Below are 21,879 nucleotides of genomic sequence, written 5' to 3' on the forward strand. Positions count from 1 at the left end.
GTGGCCTGAGGAAGGGGGCAACGCAGCCCCCAGTAGATAGTTATAGTTAGGACCTATTTTCCATAGGAAATCTGCACATTCTATTAGGAATATCTTTGGCGCCGATTGACGAATCTTCACGAAATTCTCCAAACTTTTGGCCAGCTCCGCTCCTACCCTGAAAGTTTTGCGGTGATCCGTGAAGCGGGGGGCGAGAAAAAAGGGGGGTCCCAAAACGCATTTTCCCATGCAATTTCCCATAGGATCTGTTGTCGCAGCTACAGCCCGAACCGCTGAACGGAATGACACCAAATGGCTAAGAGGTAGTCCTCAGTTTGGACTCGTGCCTTTTGCATATATGGCGTGAATCTGTTCAGTAGCAGTAGTTCCTGAGAAAATGAGGGTAAAAAAGTTAGTGATATCTATGGCCGCAGAGGATCCGCGGACCGTACCCGCACGGTAAGCGCACCCTCCCCGAACCGAGCGCGCACCCTCACGATCGCGCGCTGAATGCTAATTGGCTGTCGAGCGTCTCTCTACATTCGAAACCAGGAACTGTTGGCGGCCATTTTCTGCCTCGGTAGAAGCGAGGCTGAAGATGGAAGGGGAATAAGTGTGTAAAAGATATAAAGGGGACAGAGTGGAAATACTCTGACCCTCTAGATCTGCTTAGGGGGTCCCAGAAAGACTCGCTGTGGCCCCCCTCCTATCGCGTTGGATGCACGGATTTTCTCGCGGTGGGTGCGCGGATCCACGGCAACGTTTTTTGAAAAACGACAAGAAATCATTGGTTGTATAACAACTTTCTACACTGAAAGGTAGGGTGTATATTTTTGTTTTTTAAAGGTATGATTGTTATTAGTTAACAAAAACAGATTGTAAGGAACATTATATATGATAAGCTGATGTTTTGAAAAGTCAAGCACACTTCCCGCCTTGTGTAGGAACATTGTGTGCTGAACTTGTGACCTGTGAGCTCAGTGCAGTGTTCCATGAGCTGTTTCTATGGTAGAAGGCAGATTGGGGGAAGGGTTGAAATGTATTTCAGTTGGAAAGGGTTGAAATGTTTAACCAATAGAAATGTGTGTTTGCTTTTGAGTTTATGTGCGAAGGATTGTGATTTGATGTTTACATGTATATGTGTGGAAAATGAAAGGGAAACTTTTTCATTCTTTGCTTTTGCTGAGAGGTGCACAGTGCAGAGATTCTGTAAAAGAAAATATGGTGAGTGACTGATATACTTCTTAATCTACAAAACAACTTGAAAGATTAGTTATTTAATTGTGAGGGGATGTATGTAGACTATTTTGATTTTAATCAGACTAATGTATTTTTCCTGCTTTTCTCTACAATCTTATTGACAGTGTGTGTGCATGTGGAAACCATTTTGTGATAAGGATTTGTTTTTTTCATGTGTTTGTAGACAGATAACTATGCAGTTTTTATATTTTGGTAGAATTAGAAACCAGTCATTGTTTATGAATTTGTGAAATGAGTTATGTTTCTGCATTAAAATGTAGTACTCCTTGTAGATGGAGAAATGTGTTTTGGTATAGTGCAAGGGATAGTGGTGCTTGTCTATAATCACACTGTGAGTGTGTGTGCATTTGGGAACCACTGTGAGAGAAGGATTGGGTAACATCGTGTATTTTCTGACAGAGAGCTCTTTTAAAACCGGTCATGTTGTCAAGTTTTAGTAGCATTAGAAGCCAGTCTTTGCTTATGTGTTGATTAAATGAGTCAGGCATTGACACTAAAGTGCAGTCGTGAAATATGTAGATTGTGTGCAGTTCCCTTACCTCTTCCACTGTAGTGAATGAGTTTTGGTAAACTCCTAGGGATAGTGGTGCTGGTCTAGAATCACACTGAGTCTTTGTGCATTTGGGAACCACTGTGAAAGAAGCGTTTGGTAACATCGTGTATTTGCTGACAGAAAACTGTTTTAAAACTGGTCATGTTGTCAAGTTTTAGTAGCATTAGAATCCAGTCTTTGCTTATGCGTTGATTAAATGAGTCATGCTTTGACACTGATGTGGTGTACTTAAATATGTAGATTGTGTGCAGTACCATTAACTCTTACAGAGTAGTGAATGAGTTTTGGTAAACTCATAGGGATAGTGGTGCTTGTCTAGAATCACACTGAGTTAGTGTGTATTTGGGATCAGTGCGAGAGAATCATTTGGTAACATCATGTATTTGTTGACAGATAACTGTTTTAAAAACTGTCATGTTGTGAAGTTTTAGTAGCATTAGAATCCAGTCTTTGCTTAGATGTTGATTAAATGAGTCATGCCTTGACACTGATGTGCTGTACTTAAATATGTAGATTGTGTGCAGTCGCCTTACCCCTTTCACAGTAGTGAATGAAGTCCTAGGATAGTGTTCATTGTCTAAAATCACACTGTGAATCTGTGTGCATTTGGGTAAGGATAGTGAGAGAAGCATTTGGTAACATCGTGTATTTACTGACAGATAACGGTTTTAAAACCTGTCATGTTGTCAAGTTTTAGTAGCATTAGAAGCCAGTCTTTGCTTATGCATTGATTAAATTAGTCAGGCATTGACATTAAAGTGTAGTAGTGAAATATGTAGATTGTATGCAGTTCCTTTACCACTTCCACTGTAGTGAATGAGTTTTGGTAAACTCCTAGGGATAGTGTTGTTTGTCTAGAATCACACTGTGAGTCTGTGTGCATTTGGGAACCACTGTGAGAGAAGTGTTTGGTAACATCGTGTATTTGCTGACAGATAAGTGTTGTAAAACATGTTATGTTGTCAAGTTTTAGTAGCATTAGAAGACAGTTATGGCTTATGCTTTCATTATATGAGTCAGGCATTGACAGTAAATTGCAGTTGTGAAATATGTAGATTGTGTGCAGTTCCCTTATCACTTGCACTGTAGTGAATGAGTTTTGGTAAACTCATAGGGATAGTGGTGCTTGTCTAGAATCACACTGAGTCTGTGTGCATTTGAGAACCACTGTGAGAGAGACATTTGGTAACATCGTGTATTTGCTGACAGATAACTAAGTTAAAACCTCTCATGTTGTCAAGTTTTAGTAGCATTAGAAGCTAGTCTTTGCTTATGCGTTGATAAAATGAGTCAGGGTTTGACTCTAAGGTGCAGTACCATGTACTATTCTGAACTGAACTGAAAATTTAAAAGTTTTATCTAAGCACTGTCCTGTAAGTAGTCTGATTATTTAGTCAGTTTCTAAGTACCAAATAGACTGCTTCAAATGTCTATGCAGTATGCATGTAGTGTTCTAACATACTATACGCTTGTCTTTTACACCTTCAATTCCCTAGTCAGTATCCATACACTTCCAGGAAATATACTGTCACTTCCTTTGCAGTCCTCTAGAGACCCATTCAACAGCATGTACTAATCCATTCACTGTTCCAAAACCCAAACACTTATAAATTCACCAAGACACTCTCTTTCCAGTACTCTAATGATTCAGTCACTGCCTAAGTATTCATGCAAAGAGCCATGTCTTAGCATATGGACTTCTTCAAACCCCTATCCACTATGCATGCAGTCCTCTAACCACCTACACACTTGTCTTTCACACCTTCAATTCCCCAGTCCGTATCCGATCACTTCCAGCAAACACCCTGTCACTCCATTTGCACTCCTCTAGTGACCCATTCAGCATCATGTACTAATCCATTCACTGCGCCAAACCCTAATAAATTCACCCAGGCACTCTCCTTGCAGTACTCTAATCCTTCAGTCAGTACCCAAGTACTCATCCAGTGACCCAGGCCTTAGTATATGGACTGCTTCAAACCCTTATCCACTATGCATGCAGTCCTCTAACCACCTGCACAATTGTCTTTCTCACCTTCAATTCCCTAGTCAGTATCCATACACTTCCAGGAAATACCCTGTCACTCCCTTTGCAGTCCTCTAGTGACCCATTCAGCACCATGTACTAATCCATTCACTGTGCTAAAACCCAAACACTTATAAATTCACCAAGATACTATCTTTGCACAGTAATGGAATAGTATACATTTGAAAGTTATTAATATACATTTATTTGTGATTCTTTTTTTAAAGATACAGAACAGGAGTGTTTCTCATCTGTTTGCACTCTTCTCGTGCAAGATTGTTTGGATGAAGGGTCCTTAGGTGTTTCATCATACTTGCTGTGCCGCACGAGTATTTTTTGTTAGGATCCCCTCGTAACAGAACTCTTTGGCAAATCTTGCGACTGAAGAAGGTGGCATTGGTCTTTGTTTGCCCTTGGAAAAAATTAAAAATTTCTTCACCACTGATGAAAAACGTTGTGGGCGTGGTGCCTTCTGCAAAAAAAAATCCTCAGATTGGGTAAATATTTTAAAGAGGCAACATTTACAGTTTTTGTAAGTTAAACTTATAAAAGTTTGTTAGCTGTATACATTTTATATATCTGTTGTTGGAGCCGGCCTCGTGGCGTGGTCCTGGTCCCCCTCGCCAAGCTGCACGAGGTCCCCTGCACCTCGGGGCTCCTCCATTTTGGATTGTACGTGACTCTGCGCACCAGCCTACGTGACCCCGCTCAACCCGGCCTCGGCCCCAGCAAGCCCCGACATCAAGGCACCAACAACTGGCCGGGGGGTACCACGTGAACACTTCCCCACTCCCGGCGGAGGGCAGTATCGATGGGACCCCCAACCGTCCTCCCACACCTAGGTGCGATCGCCCCACAGCTCTCCTGGGCCTGGCGCCTCTCCTGTTGAGCGTCTGGCCGCTCCCGACCCGGCCTCTCCGCCCCCCCGGGCGCAAGGGTCCGGACATCAAAGGGCTCCAGACCTATATCTGGGGCGACCCTGCAACAGGACAGCAGTTGTATCCCGGAGTCAAGAGCCCTGCTGATCGGATCGCGGCTGACCCTACGGAGAAAGACTCATCCTGGAACCACGCTCTGAGCCCTGCTGACTACGTCGCGGCTCCACCGTGCTTAAAGACCTTCACGGACCTTTGGGGCCCTGCTGACGCTGTCGCGGCCCGACCTTGTTGAACTTGCCATCAGAGCCCAGCTGACCTAGTCGCGGCTCGACCGAAGCGGACCTACCACCGGAGCCCTGCTGACTGTCGCGGCTCGACCCAAGCGGAACTACCACCTGAGCCCTGCAGACACCGTCGCGGCTCTCCACGTCCGAGCTGCTTTGAGACCAGCACCTGCCGCTCCGATCCCCAGAGCCACCTTCGGCCTAACGCAAGGTCTGGCGCAGAGCTTCCCCGTACCAGGCTGGTACTAAGACTGTCCCGCTACCCTGTCCCTACAAAGACATTGAGACTCTTTCTGGATCTCTCGATCCCCCTGTAAATATTTTGAATGTGCTACTATTGATAAAGTACCTAGATAAGCAACTGATACGGAGTCCTGTGTGGTGGTGTTGCTGGGCCTAGTACGATCATAGAAGGACCTCTCCTAGTAGGCTTCTCAGCGGCGCTCGGCTATAACTTTGCGGTAGGAAGGTGCCCCGGAGTGGGTCCCCTGATTCCCCGGTGGTACTCCCTCCAACATTTGGTGGCCAGCGACGGGATCCGAGCCAGACGCAATCGTACAGGCAAGTAACGCACCCGCTGCCTAGCTTTATTAAGGCAGAATTCATTAGACAAAAGACATTGCTCAGAGTGGTGCCCGCCCGGACCACGAATCATCGCAGGCTGCGCACACGCTGAGTGCTTCAGGTACAGGGGCAATGTAATTTCTGTGTGACCCCCAAGCCCCTTTCATAGTTCCCCTATCACATGGGAGATGAACGCAAGGTCATTATCTGAGCTCAGGAGGGATGGAATCCCAAATCGCGGAATGAGTTCTTTTAGAAGGCATTTGGCCCCAGTCTGGGCATCACAGTTCTTGGTGGGATACGCTTCTGTCCACTTGCTGAACATGCACATTATTACCAAAACATATTTGTGCTTTTGAGTGGGGGGCATGTCTATGAAGTCCATCTGGAGGCTTTCAAATGGTCCGTGGGGAGGACGGAAATGACCAGGTGCAGTTGGTGTGTCCTTTCCAGTATTATATTGTGCGCAAACAGTGCATTGCCTGCAAAGTCTTTCTGCTATTTGGCGGAACTTGGAGTTGTACCAACATTGGGAAAACAGTCTGATCATGCCATCTCGGCCAACATGTGAGGGACCGTGAAAAAGGCGTGTGATGGAAGGAAGCATTGCTGAAGGCAGGCATATCTTCCCATTGGGCCCTGTCCATAACCCCTCCTTTGTTTGCACACATCCTCCTTTGGCCCATTCCTCTTTTTCATCCTCCTCTACCTTCCTCTGAATATTTATTGGGTCAGAGTGTAATGAGTCACTGTTATCTTCAGTGTTCTTCTCGCTGCTTGTTATTTGTACCATTGCTAACTGGCAGCCTGTCCGTGCTATTCTCTTTTCTTCTCCATCAATAAATGTGTTGCCCTTCGATACATACTCCTTTGATGATGTGTGCGCTGCACATTTTATTATAGCCACTTTGGATGGTCTTAGTAATGCTTGGAGGAGGTTACTGATCAACTGTGCATGTTTCATTTGTTGGCCTGTGGGTGTGAGGACTCCCCTCATGGAGAGAGAGGGAGAGAGACAACATTTTAATAAACACAGAAGGTCATTGTTAATGCCAGACCTAATTTGGGGCCCAGTTATGAAATAAAGTGCACCCACGTCCTTTCATTAAGTGCAGATATACAACTGTTGTTAATTCACAAGACTTTACAGAAGTAGGCCAATAAATAGTACTCCTAGAAAATATTTGTGAACTGCATTTAAGCATGAGCAAATATGCAGGTGTAGATCTGCTCATGCGAAAATCTGAGTGTTTGCAAGCTCACTTTTCCTCCATCCACTTTCATCCAACCTCGGAAGAAGTATTATGTCTGCTATTTTCAGGAGTAAAAATCCAACCTGTCTCTAGTATTCTTACCATTACCTTCAGCCCCTGTATGTAGATCTGCGTAACGTGGCAGCATAAGGTAATAGTTAGTATTCAAACCCTACTATGGAAGGAGCCCTGGCATAATCAGAAATGCTATTTTAGAGATCTTATATAATGATATTGCTGCCATAATTTGTCCCCGCATTGCATGGCACAAAAGAGACAAGTGGTTTTTGTTACAGGACACCTATTCACAAACACCCCTTAAGACTGCACCTGTACATTAAAAGACATAATAAATCTGTACACATTGTATCCTTAAAACATCATAATACGAAGCACAGTTATTCAATGTGCACTATCCTTCTGCCTTGGCATATACTCATTACTAAAGATCAATAAATAAACATAATATTACTACTCTTTGTCCAATCCTTTGTAGCCCATGGCGAATGCACTGCTTTAAAAAGCATTTTAGCGCATTCCACCTTACAATATAATTCGTTATATTTCCTGCAACGCTGAAGAACCTAGAAATGAAAAACATTAATATACATACACAATATTTCTTTTAGATGCATACATAAAATAGTACTTCTCCTTGCTCCATTTAATTAGGCAAAACCCTTTAAGAGCTCAATATACCTAGTGCTATTCTATATGTGCTTGTGAGAATGGTGAGAAATGGGGAAAACAAGCCAGCTACCTAACATGACCTAATTGTGTTATCCTGGGCATTTCATTTTCATCTTAGCAACTTACAACATCTTTCTTAATAATGGGAACCCAGGCCACCCAGATCATTCATCTTTTAGCTCAATAGCTAATATGTTCAAATGCACACTTTAAAAACCAGCACATGAAACAGGGACAATACCTATAAATGCACGGAAATAACCTGATGACTGGCAGGAGGGTCCTATGTTCCCCCTGCTTTTTAATTAAGTAGCCTTTGCGCAATGTAATGGAATCTTTTGTTCTTTAAATGACTCTGGGAGATGGGAGATGGGGTGGGGGACCTGTGGATAACATCTCTCTGGCCCTCACAATGTCAATTGACAAGACACCAAACAGACACGTACGACAAACAACTTTTCTCTGACGTTCTTGCATCTGAAAATGTTGCACCAAAACTTATTAAAGTTCATATACACAACATAACATTTCCCTTCATCAATCTTTAAATGAACTTTAAACTACTATAAATTGTAACAGTTATTCAATCCTATTTTGTTAATATACATCTAAGAATTTGCATTCCCTTCCATTCTCCGCTGCGAAGAATACACTTCTTTTTTAACCAATTCTGTTCATACCCACAGAAAACTGTTGTAGTGTGTGATTTAGTCTTGGCGCAATGCCCAGAATATGTGGCCAGCCCACGATCGTTATTACAAAGCCAGTCCAAAAGAGTTTTCTTTAACCCTTTAATGGATCATATCATCAAAGGCCGTGCTGGCCATTTCTCAGTAACTATTGTTTTTTTTCCCACTCTTTGTACTCTACAAAATTATCAGGCATTCCCTTTCACCTATTTGTCTCCCTTCCTGTCTCATTAGTTCTGTGTACCCTCTTCTTTGTTCTACATGTAATTTCAGAAAGTCGTTGGTAAAGGACATGAGATCTGCTCTGGACCATGGGAAATGTACAAATGCCACTTTATTTTCCTTCTCCCCAGGTGGAGGGGGCACATTTCACAGGGGCATTATCAATGTGGTGCGTTGTGGGCACTTGGAAAGAAATCAGGGAACGTAAATTTGGCTACATTCCAACTATAATATGGAGAGATGGGACTGTTCCCGTATTCCGTGTTTGTCTTAGGGCCGTGGCTTGCGGCTCATAAGCACAGTGGGCCTCAGGACCTTAGACCATTTAGACGCGGTATTGTATTTTATTTTTCTGTGCATAATTTTAACAGCTCATTTTTCTTTCTGCAGAACTTGGAAGGCGCATAGGCTGCGTCCTGTCCCATTGTTACAAGAGAAGCAGTATTTGAAACATCCTGTCGAAAGTTCTATTTCGTTAACTTCCCCATTTATGAGTTTGTGCACGAGAAATTTGCAAAAGGTCTGCTCATCATGGGACAGCTCGGTGCGTTGTGCCCCTGTGGTAGAGAACACCAGTGCATACATATGGGTTTGGCACGGGCAGATGTATCCTTTCCAAAAACACATTTACTTTGCACTGTAAGGGTAAACACACTTCAGCGTGCCCCCCACTTCCTCACAGAGGAGAAGCGTGCTCACTCACGTACATTAATCTAACTGAAGGGATGTGTCTATTTTAAGATAACGGGGCTGTTGACACTGCCTGGGAGCACCGAAAATGGACGTGTCTCCCAGTCTAGCATGAAAACCAGGTGCCAAGCAGCCGTAAATGTCCCAGGCGAACACACAGGAACCATTCCCTGAAACTAATTCTATCAACCCCTTACGGATGATAGTCGGAGTGGGCCTGCCCGAAATTCGTTGTGCAAGCTCAGGGTCCAAGAGCTCTGTTGCTAGAGTATTACAAAACAAACCCATAGCTAATCAAAGACAGCATATCAAAAATAAAAGCACTTCAAATAAATGCATACAATACAATAACAGCACTTCAAATTAATGCATATAATGCAATACCAACACCAACATCCTCCTTGTTGTGAGTAGGTGGACACCTATTCACATCTGGAGACCACCCTTGGTATCCAGCAGGAGGCAGTGGACCAGAGCCAACTGCTCTCCGGCTACAATTTCCCAAAAACTAGTCCCACGCCGTAATCTTCCATTCCCTTCATTCCAGGAGAATAATCACAGTTACGAGAAAGATATTACAATCTAAACGAAACACAATATTCAGGCCTATGTCATAATTGTATTCCCCATTTTCAATAGATGGAAACAGCAATGCAGTTGTGTTCCCTGAAAGAAACTCGTACCCCAATTATTGCTCTTTGTAAGTGTATGTGGGAAGGAGTCATCTATCCCTCTTGCAGTAGACAAACTTACAGACACACTTCGGTACAGTGACACAGAAGGTAGTCAGCAGACTATTTCTGGCTGCTCATTCCCGAGGTGTGGGGGTATGGATAACAGATAATACAGATTGATAACAGATACTCATCATGCAGCGATCAAACAGCCAGCAGCGCATTGTTAAAATGAAGCAGAGCAAGCGCCCATCATCAGACAACGTGACATGAAATGGCATTTGCTACAAGTTCACCGAAAACATTCATAGATAGGAAGAAAAGAGACAGAGGTAGAGTAAGATATTTCGTCGCCTTCCTTTCTCTCCGGGCCACGCAGACCCACAGAGCTGCTGCTGAACGAAATCTTTAGAATCACATAAAAGGTGAGACAAAAACAGGTGAACTCTGCACTTACACAGGCACACACATATAACACAAATAGCCGGGGTCTATCCCTAGTTGGTGCGGATCTACACAAGCACCTGTTATCTAATCCCAAAATAGTGTGAGTGTAATGAGTGTAATCATAAGGAGAGCTGGAATCTGACATATCATAAGTAGAAGTGCACAGACATAGGGTAATGTGCAATATAAAAACAAAGTGTCTATTTGAGCAGTCTAGAAGCATTATTGTATGAAAATGGCACCAGAAATCGGTATCCTCGTGTCAAACTCAGATCAGTCAAAAATGTAGATATACAGTCAAATTTGATAACTGATGAACACAGGTATTAACAACAAAAATCATAAAACTCAAGAAACTTATTAATGCAAATCAAGGAAAACAATAAATTATGTATTCCTTCCCTGTGCGAAACAAGGCGTTCAGCCCCCCTCCTTTTCTCAGCATCCGACACCTTCCACCCCTGGAGCCAGTGAGTGTCGCAGGCAAGACAGGAAACTGCAGAATTTCACCCTCCCTGAAACATCAGTAGTCCTGTGCTGCCTATTTTCAGGGAGTTACTGCGTGGTCAAGGAAAAAAGGCGAATATTTGCCCTCACCGAACCCCAGTGGTGAAGGTGACAGTGCAGCAAGTATAATCCCAGTACAAAGCACATCATCAAGGAGCGAGGTGAACCCTGAATCATAGACAGTGATAGAATACCAGGGGAGTATCTGCAGTTACAACCCCTCACGATGCTGGGTGTGCTCAAACTGAGACAGCACCCATGGGCCCACTTCCGAGAATTCCGACCGAATCCTCCTGACCCTGCTCCTACTGAGCAGGGTCCCCGGACCCATTAGTCTGGTTGGAGCGCCACTGGCTGTCTAGAAACAGAAATGTAACCCTAATCTAAATTCTGAATGAAGCACCATCTGAAAACAGTTCACACCTATAACTAATAAGTAAATCTGGAGGGGATGCTAATCACCAACCCTCCACCACACCAGTCCCTCCAACCAAGGTCCTAAAGGGGCTCGTCAGCCCACTCTTGACTGAGTTCCCTCAGAACTCAGACTAGCCAATAGGGGTGCTCCAGCTGCGAAGGCACCCAATCTTCCCTTTTCTGTCCCCTCAGGAACAAACAGATGCAGGCCCCCTGGGGACCAGAAAAGAATCCATTTGACCAATTAGCAAAGGCCTAGATTGTGCTATATCTTTTAAGGTCCGAAATATAATGTTGCTAACCACGTGTACCAAGTGGGCAGCTATGGGGACTTTCCACTGTAATGTAATCTATCAACGTTGGTACCTTCCCAGTTAATTATTGCAACATAATAGAAAGGACCAGACATATTGCAAAATGTGCTATGCTGAAATGTCTGTGTCTATGTGAGCATCTTCCCTGTCACGTATTATTCTTGATCAGACCTTTTGTTACAAAAGCTGTGTCTCTGAAGCAAATGGAAAAGTACAAGCATTTTGTGCACTGCTTTTCATGTAAACTTAGCAAGGCCTAAAAGCTTACAGCATTTGGTATCATACAAGAAAGATGGATTCTACACCATTAACTCTGTGCAGCTCAAGTGAATGCCACGTGGCTGTTTGCCCTTGCTGACCGCTGCCTCCAGCCTACACTGCAGTTAGTAGGGCTGACAATTCAGACAGAGTCGCGATTGCAGATGACGCAGTCCAGTAGGCAACAGACATTGCATCCAGTGCAGCCCACCCGGACCACGCATCATCGCTGGCTGCGCACACGCCGAGTGCTTCAGGTACCACTAACTCTGTGCAGCTCAAGTCAACGCCACGTGGCTGTGGGCCCTTGCTGACCATTGCCTCTGGCCTGGACTGCGCTCAGCAGGACTCACAAATCAAGATTAGTGCCAATGCAAATTGTGTAAGAGAGTATAATTGGCTAAGACCAAATGCTCCCAATCTGTGCAGCTCAAGTCAACGTCACGTGGCTGTGGGCCTTTCCTGACCACTGCCTCCGGCCTACACTGCGGTCAGCAGGGCTCACAATTAAAATGGAGTCCTGATTCATTAACCCCTTCGATGCGTCGGACGCGCGGGAGCCGTCCGACGCATCAGTGCTCATGAGCGTCAGACGGCTCCCGCACGTCCGACGCCATGGCACTGGGAATCCCACTGGTGCGGGCACCAGAGGGATTCCCTTTACCCCACAAGAGCCTCGGGAGCTGGGGAAGAGCTTCCCCAGCTCCCGAGGTACCCCTCCCCAGTGGATCCCTGCTTGGGGATCACCCCAGGAGGGTGATTCCCAAGCAGGGATCCACCCAGTAGGCACCAGGGAGGGGGAAGCAGCCCCTTGGGCAAGGGCCTTTGCTCCCCCATATTAAACTGGGCAAGTTAAGTCTTTCTGCCTCTCCGGGGGGCAGCTGGGGCAGTAGCCCCCAATCTGGCAGAAAGCCCACTAGATACCAGGGATTTTTGTTCCCATATTAATTAGGGGTGGGGGCTGCCCAATATAGGCATGCCAATGCCCCCACCCCTCCGCTGCAATAGCCCCTGATATGCCCACCTGGGCAAACTAAGCACCAGTTTTTTCTTTATATAGGTAGGGGTGGGGACTGCCCAGAATGGGCATGTCAATGCCCCCACCCAAACAAATAATGCTAGTCTTTCTGCACACCCCTGGGAGGCAAATGGGGCAATAGCACCTTATCTGCACCCCCCGGGGGGCAAAAAGCCCACTAGCCAACAGGGATTTTTTTTTCTCTAAAGTCTGGGGTGGGGACTGCCAAGAATGGACATGCCAATGCCCCCACCCACCCCAAACAAGATGCCACAGTCTTTCTGTCCATCCTAGGAGGCAGATGGGGGCAGTAGCCCCATGCCCCCAACCCCCTAAAAGGATAGCCACAGTCTTTCAGCCCCCCTCGGGGGCATATCGGAGCAATAGCCCCTGATTTCCCCCCTCCCCAGGGCGTCAGAAAGCCCACTAGGCACTGACTTTTTTTCGGAATGTGCCTACCTGTGGATTTTGGGCCTAGCGCAGCAGGCACCTAGGGAAACATAGCAAACCTACACATTTTTTAAAACTAGACACTGGGAGGAATCCAGGATGGGGTGACTTGTGTGGCTCTCACTAGGTTCTGTTACCCAGAATCCCTTGCAAACCTAATATTTTGTTTTAAAAAAACACATTTTCCTCACATTTCTGTGGTGGAAAGTTCTGCAATCTGTGTGGATCCACAAAATTCCACCCACCCCGCAATTCCCAAAGTCTTCCGAGAAACATTGTACCTCACTTGTGTGGGTAGGCCTAGTGCCTGCGACAGGAAATGGCCCAAAACGCAACATGGACCCGCCACACTTTCACAGTGAAAACAGACCCTTTTTTTGGCAAAGTTTCTAGCTGTAGATTTTGAACCCTAGTTCTTCCGGAACCTAGGGAAACCTAGCAGACCTATACATTTTTCAAAACTAGACACCCAGGGGAATCCAGGATGGGGTGACTTGACTGGCTCTCACCAGGTCCGGTTACCCAGAATCCCTTGCAAACCTCAAACATTGTCCAAAAAAGCACATTTTCCTCACATTTCTGTGTTGGAAAGTTCTGGAATCTGCGTGGATCCACATAATTCCACTCACCCCGCATTCCCCAAAGTCTTCCGAGCAAAATGGTACCTCACTTGTGTGGGTAGGTCTAGTGCCCGAGACAGGAAACGGCCCAAAACGCAACATGGACACACCACATTTTACAATGAAAGCTAACACTATTCTGCAAGGTGCCTAGTTGTAGATTTTGAACCCTAGCTCTGCCGGCAGCTAGGGAAACCTAGGAAATCTATACATTTTTGAAAAATAGACACCCAGGGGAATCCAGGAAGGGGTGACTTGTCTGGCTCTCACCAGGTTCTGTTACCCAGAATCCCTTGCAAACCTCAAGATGGGTCCATAAAAACACATTTTCCTCACATTTCTGTGATGGAAAGTTCTGGAATCTGCGTGGATCCACAAAATTCCACCCACCCCGCATTCCCCAAAGTCTTCTGAGAAAAATGGTACCTAACTTGTGTAGGTGGATCAAGTACCGGCGACAGGCTAGGGCCCAAAACATATTGAGGAGACATCAAAATGACCTATCACAAAACAACCTGGTTTTGAAAGGGGGGGGGGGGTCACCTGGGTTTTTGGCCCTGGGCTCGGAGGACATCTTGGAAAACTACCAAACCCACACATTTCTGAAAACTAGACACCCGGGGAAGTCCAGAGAGGTATGGCTTGCGTGGGTCTCCCAACGTTTTCCTACCCAGAATCCCCTGCAAACCTCAAATTTTCTTGAAAAAAAATCACTTTTTTCTAACATTCCTGTGTGAGCAAGTTGTAGGCTAACACAAATTTCCTACCACCCAGGGTCCCCCGAGGTCTCCCGATAAAAATGGTACCTCACTTGTGTGGGTATGGCTGCAACAGGAAAAGGCCGAAACCGTACTGTGGAGACTTCAAAATTACCTACAACAAAACTACCTGGTTTTGGGGATAGGACCTAGTTTTTTGGCCCCGGGCTCGCCGCCATCTAGGGAAACCTACCACACCCACACATTTCTGAAAACTAGACACCCTGGGGAGTCCAATGAGGTATGGCTTGCGTGGATCCCCCTAAAGTTTCCCTACCCAGAATCCTCTGCAAACCTAAAATTTTGTAGAAAAAAACACTTTTTCCACATATTTTTCTGTGAAATCACCACGCCGGCACAGATGTCCTACCCTACAGCGTTCTCCTAAGTGTCCCGAGTAAAATGATACCTCACTTGTGTGGGCGTCCAATGCAGAATTGGCTAAAAACATATTTATAGAAAAATGTAGCGCTTAGAATTCCCTATGTTTTGGGCTCTTCCCAGTCACAGGCCCTTGCCCCACCTACACAAGTGAGGTATCATTTTACTCGGGAGACTGAGGGGAACGATGTGGGTGTAGGACATTTGTGCCGGCACGGTGATTCCACCCAAAAATATGTGGAAAAAGTGATTTTTTCAGCTAAATTTGAGGTTTGCAGGGCAAACAATTTTTTCTCAAATTTCTGTCTGGGAAAGTTCTCCCGATAAAAATGGTACCTCACTTGTGTGGGTAGGCATAGTGGCTGCAACAGGAAAGGCCCAAATCGTTCTGTGGAGACTTGAAAATTACCTATAACAAAACTACATGGTTTGGGGGGCGGGGGCACCTGGGGTTTTGGCCACGGGCTCGGCGGCCATTTTGGGAAAGTACCAAACACAAACATTTCTGAAAACTAGACCCCCCGGGGAGTCCAATGAGGTATGGCTTGCGTGGATCCCCCAACGTTTTCCTACCCAGAATACCATGCAAACCTTACATTTAGCTGAAAAAAACACTTTGGACTCCCCCGGGTGTCTAGTTTTCAGAAACGTTTGGGTTTGGTACTTTCCCAAGATGGCCGCCGAGCCCGGGGCCAAAAACTCATGGGACCCCCCCTTGCAAAACCAGGTTGGTTTGTGATAGGTAATTTTTATGTCTCCTCGATAGGTTTTGGGCCCTTGTCTGTCACGAGTCCTTGACCCACGCGAGTGAGGTAACTTTTTAATCGGGAGACCTGGGGGAACGCTGGGTGGGAGGACATTTGTGTATCCACGCAGATTCCACAACTTCCCAGACAGAAATTTGAGAAAAAAGTGATTTTTTTCAGCGAGATTTGAGGTTTGCAGGGGATTCTGGGTAGGAGAATGTTGGGGGACCCACTCAAGCCATACCTCGCTGGACTCCCCTGGGTGTCTAGTTTCCAGAAATGTGTGGGTTTGATAGGTTTCCCTAGATGGCCACCGAGCCCCGGGCCAAAAACTCATGGGGCCCCCTTGCAAAACCAGGATGGTTCGTCATAGGTAATTTTGATGTTGCCTCAATAGGTTTTGGGCCCTTGCCTGTCGCGGGTCCTTGACCCACCCACGAAAGTAAGGTAACATTTTTCTTGAAACACTTTGGGGAACGCGGGGTGGGTGGAATTTTGTGGATCCACGCAGATTCCAGAGCTTTCCACCACAGTAATGTGAGGAAAATGTCTTTTTTGGACAATTTTTTAGGTTTGCAAGGGATTCTGGGTAACAGAACCTGGTGAGAGCCAGTCAAGTCACCCCATCCTGGATTTCCCTGGGTGTCTAGTTTTCAAAAATGTATAGGTTTGCTAGGTTTCCCTAGGTGCCGGCAGAGCTAGGGTTAAAAACTGCAGCTAGGCACTTTGCTAAAAAAAGGGTCATTTTCACTGTAAAAAAGTGGTGTGTCCACGTTGCGTTTTACTCCGTTTCCTGTTGCGGGCACTAGGCCTACCCACACAAGTGAGGTACCATTTTTCTCAGAAGACTTTGGGGAACGCGTGGTGGGTGGAATTTTGTGGATCCACACAGATTCCAGAAATTTCCACCCCAGAAATTTGAGGAAAATTTGTTTTTTTTGGACAATTGTTTAGGTTTGCAAGGGATTCTGGGTAAAAGAACCTGGTGAGAGCCAGTCCAGAGAGAGTGAGTAGTAGAGAGTGAGTAGTAGAGAGAGTAGTAGAGAGAGTAGTAGAGTAGTAGAGAGACAGTAGTAGAGAGTAGTAGAGAGTAGTAGAGAGTGAGTAGAGTAGTAGAGAGTGAGTAGTAGAGAGAGAGTAGTAGAGTTAGTAGGGTTGTGAGTAGAGAGCGAGTAGTAGAGAGTAGTAGAGAGTGAGCAGTAGAGAGTGAGCAGTAGAGAGTGAGCAGTAGAGAGTGAGCAGTAGAGAGTTATAGAGAGTTGTAGGTAGAGAGTAGTAGAGAGTGAGTAGTAGAGAGTGAGTAGTATGTAGAGTGTAGTAGAGAGTGAGTAGTAGAGAGTAGTAGAGTGAGCAGTAGAGAGTAGTGTAGAGTTGTAGAGAGTGAGTAGTAGAGAGCTAGTAGTAGAGAGAGTACGTAGTAGAGAGTAGTAGAGAGGGAGTAGTAAAGTAGTAGAGAGGGAGTAGTAGAGTAGTAGAGAGGGAGTAGTAGAGTAGTAGAGAGTGAGTAGTAGAGGGTAGTAGAGAGTTAGTAGAGAGTGAGTAGTAGAGAGAGTAGAAGAGAGAGTAGTAGAGAGTGAGTAGTATGTAGAGAGTAGTAGAGAGTGAGTAGTAGAGAGTGAGTAATAGTAGAGAGTGAGTAGAGAGTAGTAGAGAGTGAGTAGTAGAGTGAGTAGTAGAGAGCGAGTAGTAGAGAGTAGTAGAGTGAGCAGTAGAGTGAGCAGTAGAGATTAGTGGAGAGTGAGCAGTAGAGAGTAGTGTAGAGAGTGAGTAGTAGAGAGTGAGCAGTAGAGAGTGAGTAGTATGTAGAGTGTAGTAGAGAGTGAGCAGTAGAGAGTGAGCAGTAGAGAGTAGTAGAGTGAGTAGTAGGGAGTAGTAGAGTGAGTAGTAGGGAGTGAGTAGTAGAGAGTGAGTAGAGAGTGAGCAGTAGAGAGTGAGTAGTAGAGTAGTGTAGAGAGTTGTAGAGAGTGAGTAGTAGTAGAGAGTGAGTAGTAGAGAGTGAGTAGTAGAGTGAGTAGTAGAGAGTGGTAGAGAGTAGTAGAGAGTAGTAGAGAGTGAGTAGTAGAGTGAGCAGTAGAGAGTAGTAGAGTAGTAGTAGAGTGAGTAGTAAAGAGTAGTAGAGTGAGTAGTAGACAGTGAGTAGTAGTGAGTAGTAGAGAGTGAGTAGTAGAGAGTGAGTAGTAGAGAGAGAGTAGTAGAGAGAGAGTAGTAGAGAGAGAGTAGTATGTAGAGAGTAGTAGAGAGTGAGTAGTAGAGAGTGAGTAGTAGAGTTAGTAGAGTGAGTAGTAGAGAGTGAATAGAGTAGAGAATAGTAGAGAGTGAGCAGTAGAGAGTAGTAGAGAGTTAGTAGTAAACATATCATAAACATTGAAGGACTACCATTAAAAGTGCAAGTTTTCATTATTTTGATTAATCCAAACGTTTGCGTGTTTTATAACCTGCAGGAGATTGGTTTAATTAGAACACGTCATGCAGAGAGACATTTTCTAGTCAACCCGGTAGCTCCTGTGACTTTTCTTGGCGAGTTATACTCTTGCAGAGTAGTAGAGTGAGTAGTAGAGAGACAGTAGTAGAGAGTAGTAGAGAGTGAGTAGAGTAGTAGAGAGTGAGTAGTAGAGAGAGAGTAAGTAGTAGAGAGTGTGTAGTAGAGAGTGAGTAGTAGAGTAGTAGAGAGTGAGTAGTAGAGAGTGAGTAGTAGAGTTAGTAGGGTTGTGAGTAGAGAGCGAGTAGTAGAGAGTAGTAGAGAGTGAGTAGTAGAGAGTGAGCAGTAGAGATTGAGTAGTGAGTAGAGTAGTAGAGAGTAGAATAGTAGAGAGTGAGTATTAGAGAGTGAGCAGTAGAAATTGAGTAGTAGTAGAGAGTGAGTGAGTAGTAGAGAGTAGTAGAGTGAGTAGTAGAGAGTAGTAGAGAGTGAGCAGTAGAGAGTGAGTAGTAGAGAGTGGTAGAGAGTAGTGTAGAGAGTAGTAGAGAGTTGTAGAGAGTGAGTAGTAGAGAGTGAGTAGTATGCAGAGTGTAATAGAGAGTAGTAGAGTGAGTAGTAGAGTGAGTAGTAGAGTGAGTAGTAGAGAGTGAGCAGTAGAGAGTGAGCAGTAGAGAGTGAGTAGTAGAGAGTGAGTAGCAGAGAGTTGTAGAGAGTTGTAGGTAGAGAGTAGTATAGAGTGAGTAGTAGAGAATGAGTAGTAGAGAGTGAGTAGTATGTAGAGTGTAGTAGAGAGTGAGTAGTAGAGAGCAAGTAGTAGAGAGAGTAAGTAGTAGAGAGGGAGTAGTAGAGTAGTAGAGAGGGAGTAGTAGAGTAGTAGACAGTGAGTAGTAGAGGGTAGTAGAGAGTTAGTAGAGAGTGAGTAGTAGAGAGAGTAGAAGAGAGAGTAGTAGAGAGTGAGTAGTATATAGAGAGTAGTAGAGAGTGAGTAGTAGATAGTGAGTAGTAGTAGAGAGTGAGTAATAGTAGAGAGTAGTAGAGTGAGTAGTAGAGAGCGAGTAGTAGAGAGTGAGTAGTATGTAGAGTGTAGTAGAGAGTGAGCAGTAGAGAGTGAGCAGTAGAGAGTAGTAGAGTGAGTAGTAGGGAGTAGTAGAGAGTGAGTAGTAGAGAGCGAGTAGTAGAGAGTGAGTAGAGAGTGAGCAGTAGAGAGTGAGTAGTAGTGTAGAGAGTTGTAGAGAGTGAGTAGTAGAGAGTAGTGTAGAGAGTGAGTAGTAGAGAGTGAGCAGTAGAGAGTGAGTAGTATGTAGAGTGTAGTAGAGAGTGAGCAGTAGAGAGTGAGCAGTAGAGAGTAGTAGAGTGAGTAGTAGGGAGTAGTAGAGAGTGAGTAGTAGAGAGCGAGTAGTAGAGAGTGAGTAGAGAGTGAGCAGTAGAGAGTGAGCAGTAGAGAGTGAGTAGTAGTGTAGAGAGTGAGTAGTAGAGAGTAGTAGTAGAGAGTGAGTAGTAGTAGAGAGTGAGTAGAGAGTGAGTAGAGTAGAGAGTAGTAGAGAGTGAGTAGTAGAGAGTGAGTAGTAGAGAGAGTAGTAGAGAGAGTAGTAGAGTGAGTAGTAGAGAGTGAGTAGTAGAGTGAGCAGTAGAGAGTGAGTAGTAGAGTAGTAGTAGAGTGAGTAGTATAGAGTAGTAGAGTGAGTAGTAGAGAGTGAGTAGTAGTGAGTAGTAGAGAGTGAGTAGTAGAGAGTGAGTAGTAGAGAGAGAGTAGTAGAGAGAGAGTAGTATGTAGAGAGTAGTAGAGAGTGAGTAGTAGAGAGTAGTAGTAGAGAGTGAGTAGTAGAGTTAGTAGAGTGAGTAGTAGAGTGAGTAGTAGAGAGTGAATAGAGTAGAGAATAGTAGAGTGAGTAGTAGAGAGTAGTAGAGAGTTAGTAGTAAACATATCAAACATTGAAGGACTACCATTAAAAGTGCAAGTTTTCATTATTTTGATTAATCCAAACGTTTGCGTGTTTTATAACCTGCAGGAGATTGGTTTAATTAGAACATGTCATGCAGAGAGACATTTTCTAGTCAACCCGGTAGCTCCTGTGACTTTTCTTGGCGAGTTATACTCGTGCAGAGATATTTGCAGGATCACTGGAATGTATTTCACAAAATAAGTGTAATTTTGCAAACGTTTTACACATACAATTAAAAAAAATCAGATACCCATTTCTAAAGAAACGTGATAATCATTTATGTATTTTCATTGTGTCGCATTTTACGCTTGGTGAGAGCATTGATGTGACAGGAATGGGCCTTCATGCATCTATTGATACATAACTTTTGCTATTGTTCGATTTCAGTGTGAACAGAGTTCTTTCAGCTCCTCGGTGCCAAAGACAGGATGTAAATATTTGCGATGACGACAAACAGCGGATGCATCTTTCCACAATGTGCACAATTTGCGTGTTGGAAAAGCAGTAGCAGCGAGCCCGGGCACAATACACATAGCACCAGCAAACAAGACCTTTCACTTTCCTCAATTAGCATTTGTTGGTTTGGAAATTTAAAAAAGAAAGATTTTGATCAGCTCCTTGTCATCAGAAAGATCCCACTCAAGTACAGTTTTTGTTGGACAAACCAGTGTAATGGGGCACTTTCACTCAATGATGGTGAACAGGGACTACGACTTCCAGATAGGAAGTCTTTGCTCATTGCCAATCCTTGTAAAACAAGCGCAGGCTTTTTACAGAGCGGACAGAAGATGGGCACGCGGGGACTGGCTCTACTGGAGGCGGAAAAAAATGTCCCCAGAGTGTCACGCCGCCAGTAAAGCATCCAATTCCTGAGTGCACATCTTTTGTCTTGTTTGTCTCCCCGCGTGCACGCTGGAATTGTATTGATTCCAAAAGGTCTTCGGCATGACAGAGCAGTGCATGCGCTGCTGTCGCCAGGCCTAGACTTAAAAAGGGTCATTTTTTACTGTGAAAATGTGGTGTATGCACGTTGCGTTTTGGGCCGTTTCTTGTCACGGGCACTAGGCCTACCCACACAAGTGAGGTACCATTTTTCTCGGAAGAATTTGAGGAACACGGGGTGGGTGGAATTCTGTGGATCCACACAGATTCCAGAACTTTACACCACAGAAATGTGAGGAAAATGTGTTTTTTGGGGCATTTTTTAGGTTTGCAAGGGATTCTGCGTAAAAGAACCTGGTGAGAGCCAGTCCAGTCACCCCATCCTGGATTCCCCTGGGTGTCTAGTTTTCAAAAATGTATAGGTTTGCTTGGTTTCCCTAGGTGCCAGCAGAGCTAGCGTTAAAAAACTACAGCTAGGCACTTTGCAAAAAAGGGGTAATTTATCGTTGTGAATATCTGGTGTGTCCACGTTGCGTTTTGAGCCGTTTCCTGTCGTGGGCACTAGGCCTACCTGTGAGAAAGTGCCCTCTTTCTTGCATGGTATGCCCCCACTTTTTGCTGAATTGCTGATGAACTTTGACGGAGTGTGCCCTGGGCTCCTGCCAATCAGGTACCCAGGGCCTGTGTTCCTTCCCTAAAACTGCATTAAAGCCTAAACCCAATTGCCATCTCTGGCCACATGTCAGCCCCTGGTAAATGGTACCATAGGTACCCAGGGCACTGTGACCAGAGAAGGCCCCCAAGGGCAGCAGCACTTATTGTGCCACTCTTCGAGGCCCTGTACCCTGACACACACACACACACTGCCTTTGCAGGCTAAGTGTCTGGGTGCAGAATCAAACAAAGAGACGACATGGCACACATCCCTGTGTGCCATGCCCACAAACCACTGCCCTG

The 21,879-nt window shown here is 45.0% G+C and overlaps 1 pseudogene across 1 annotated transcript in view; it reads right to left on the bottom strand.

Annotated features, from left to right (window-relative positions):
• Positions 1-21,879, bottom strand: part of LOC146830586 (solute carrier family 12 member 6-like) — a 1,160,668-nt pseudogene that overhangs the window by 612,882 nt on the left and 525,907 nt on the right. The window lies entirely within an intron of this gene.

This window comes from Triturus cristatus, chromosome 5_1 (genome assembly GCF_964204655.1).
Source record: "Triturus cristatus chromosome 5_1, aTriCri1.1, whole genome shotgun sequence".
Classification (NCBI taxonomy): Eukaryota; Metazoa; Chordata; class Amphibia; order Caudata; family Salamandridae; genus Triturus; species Triturus cristatus.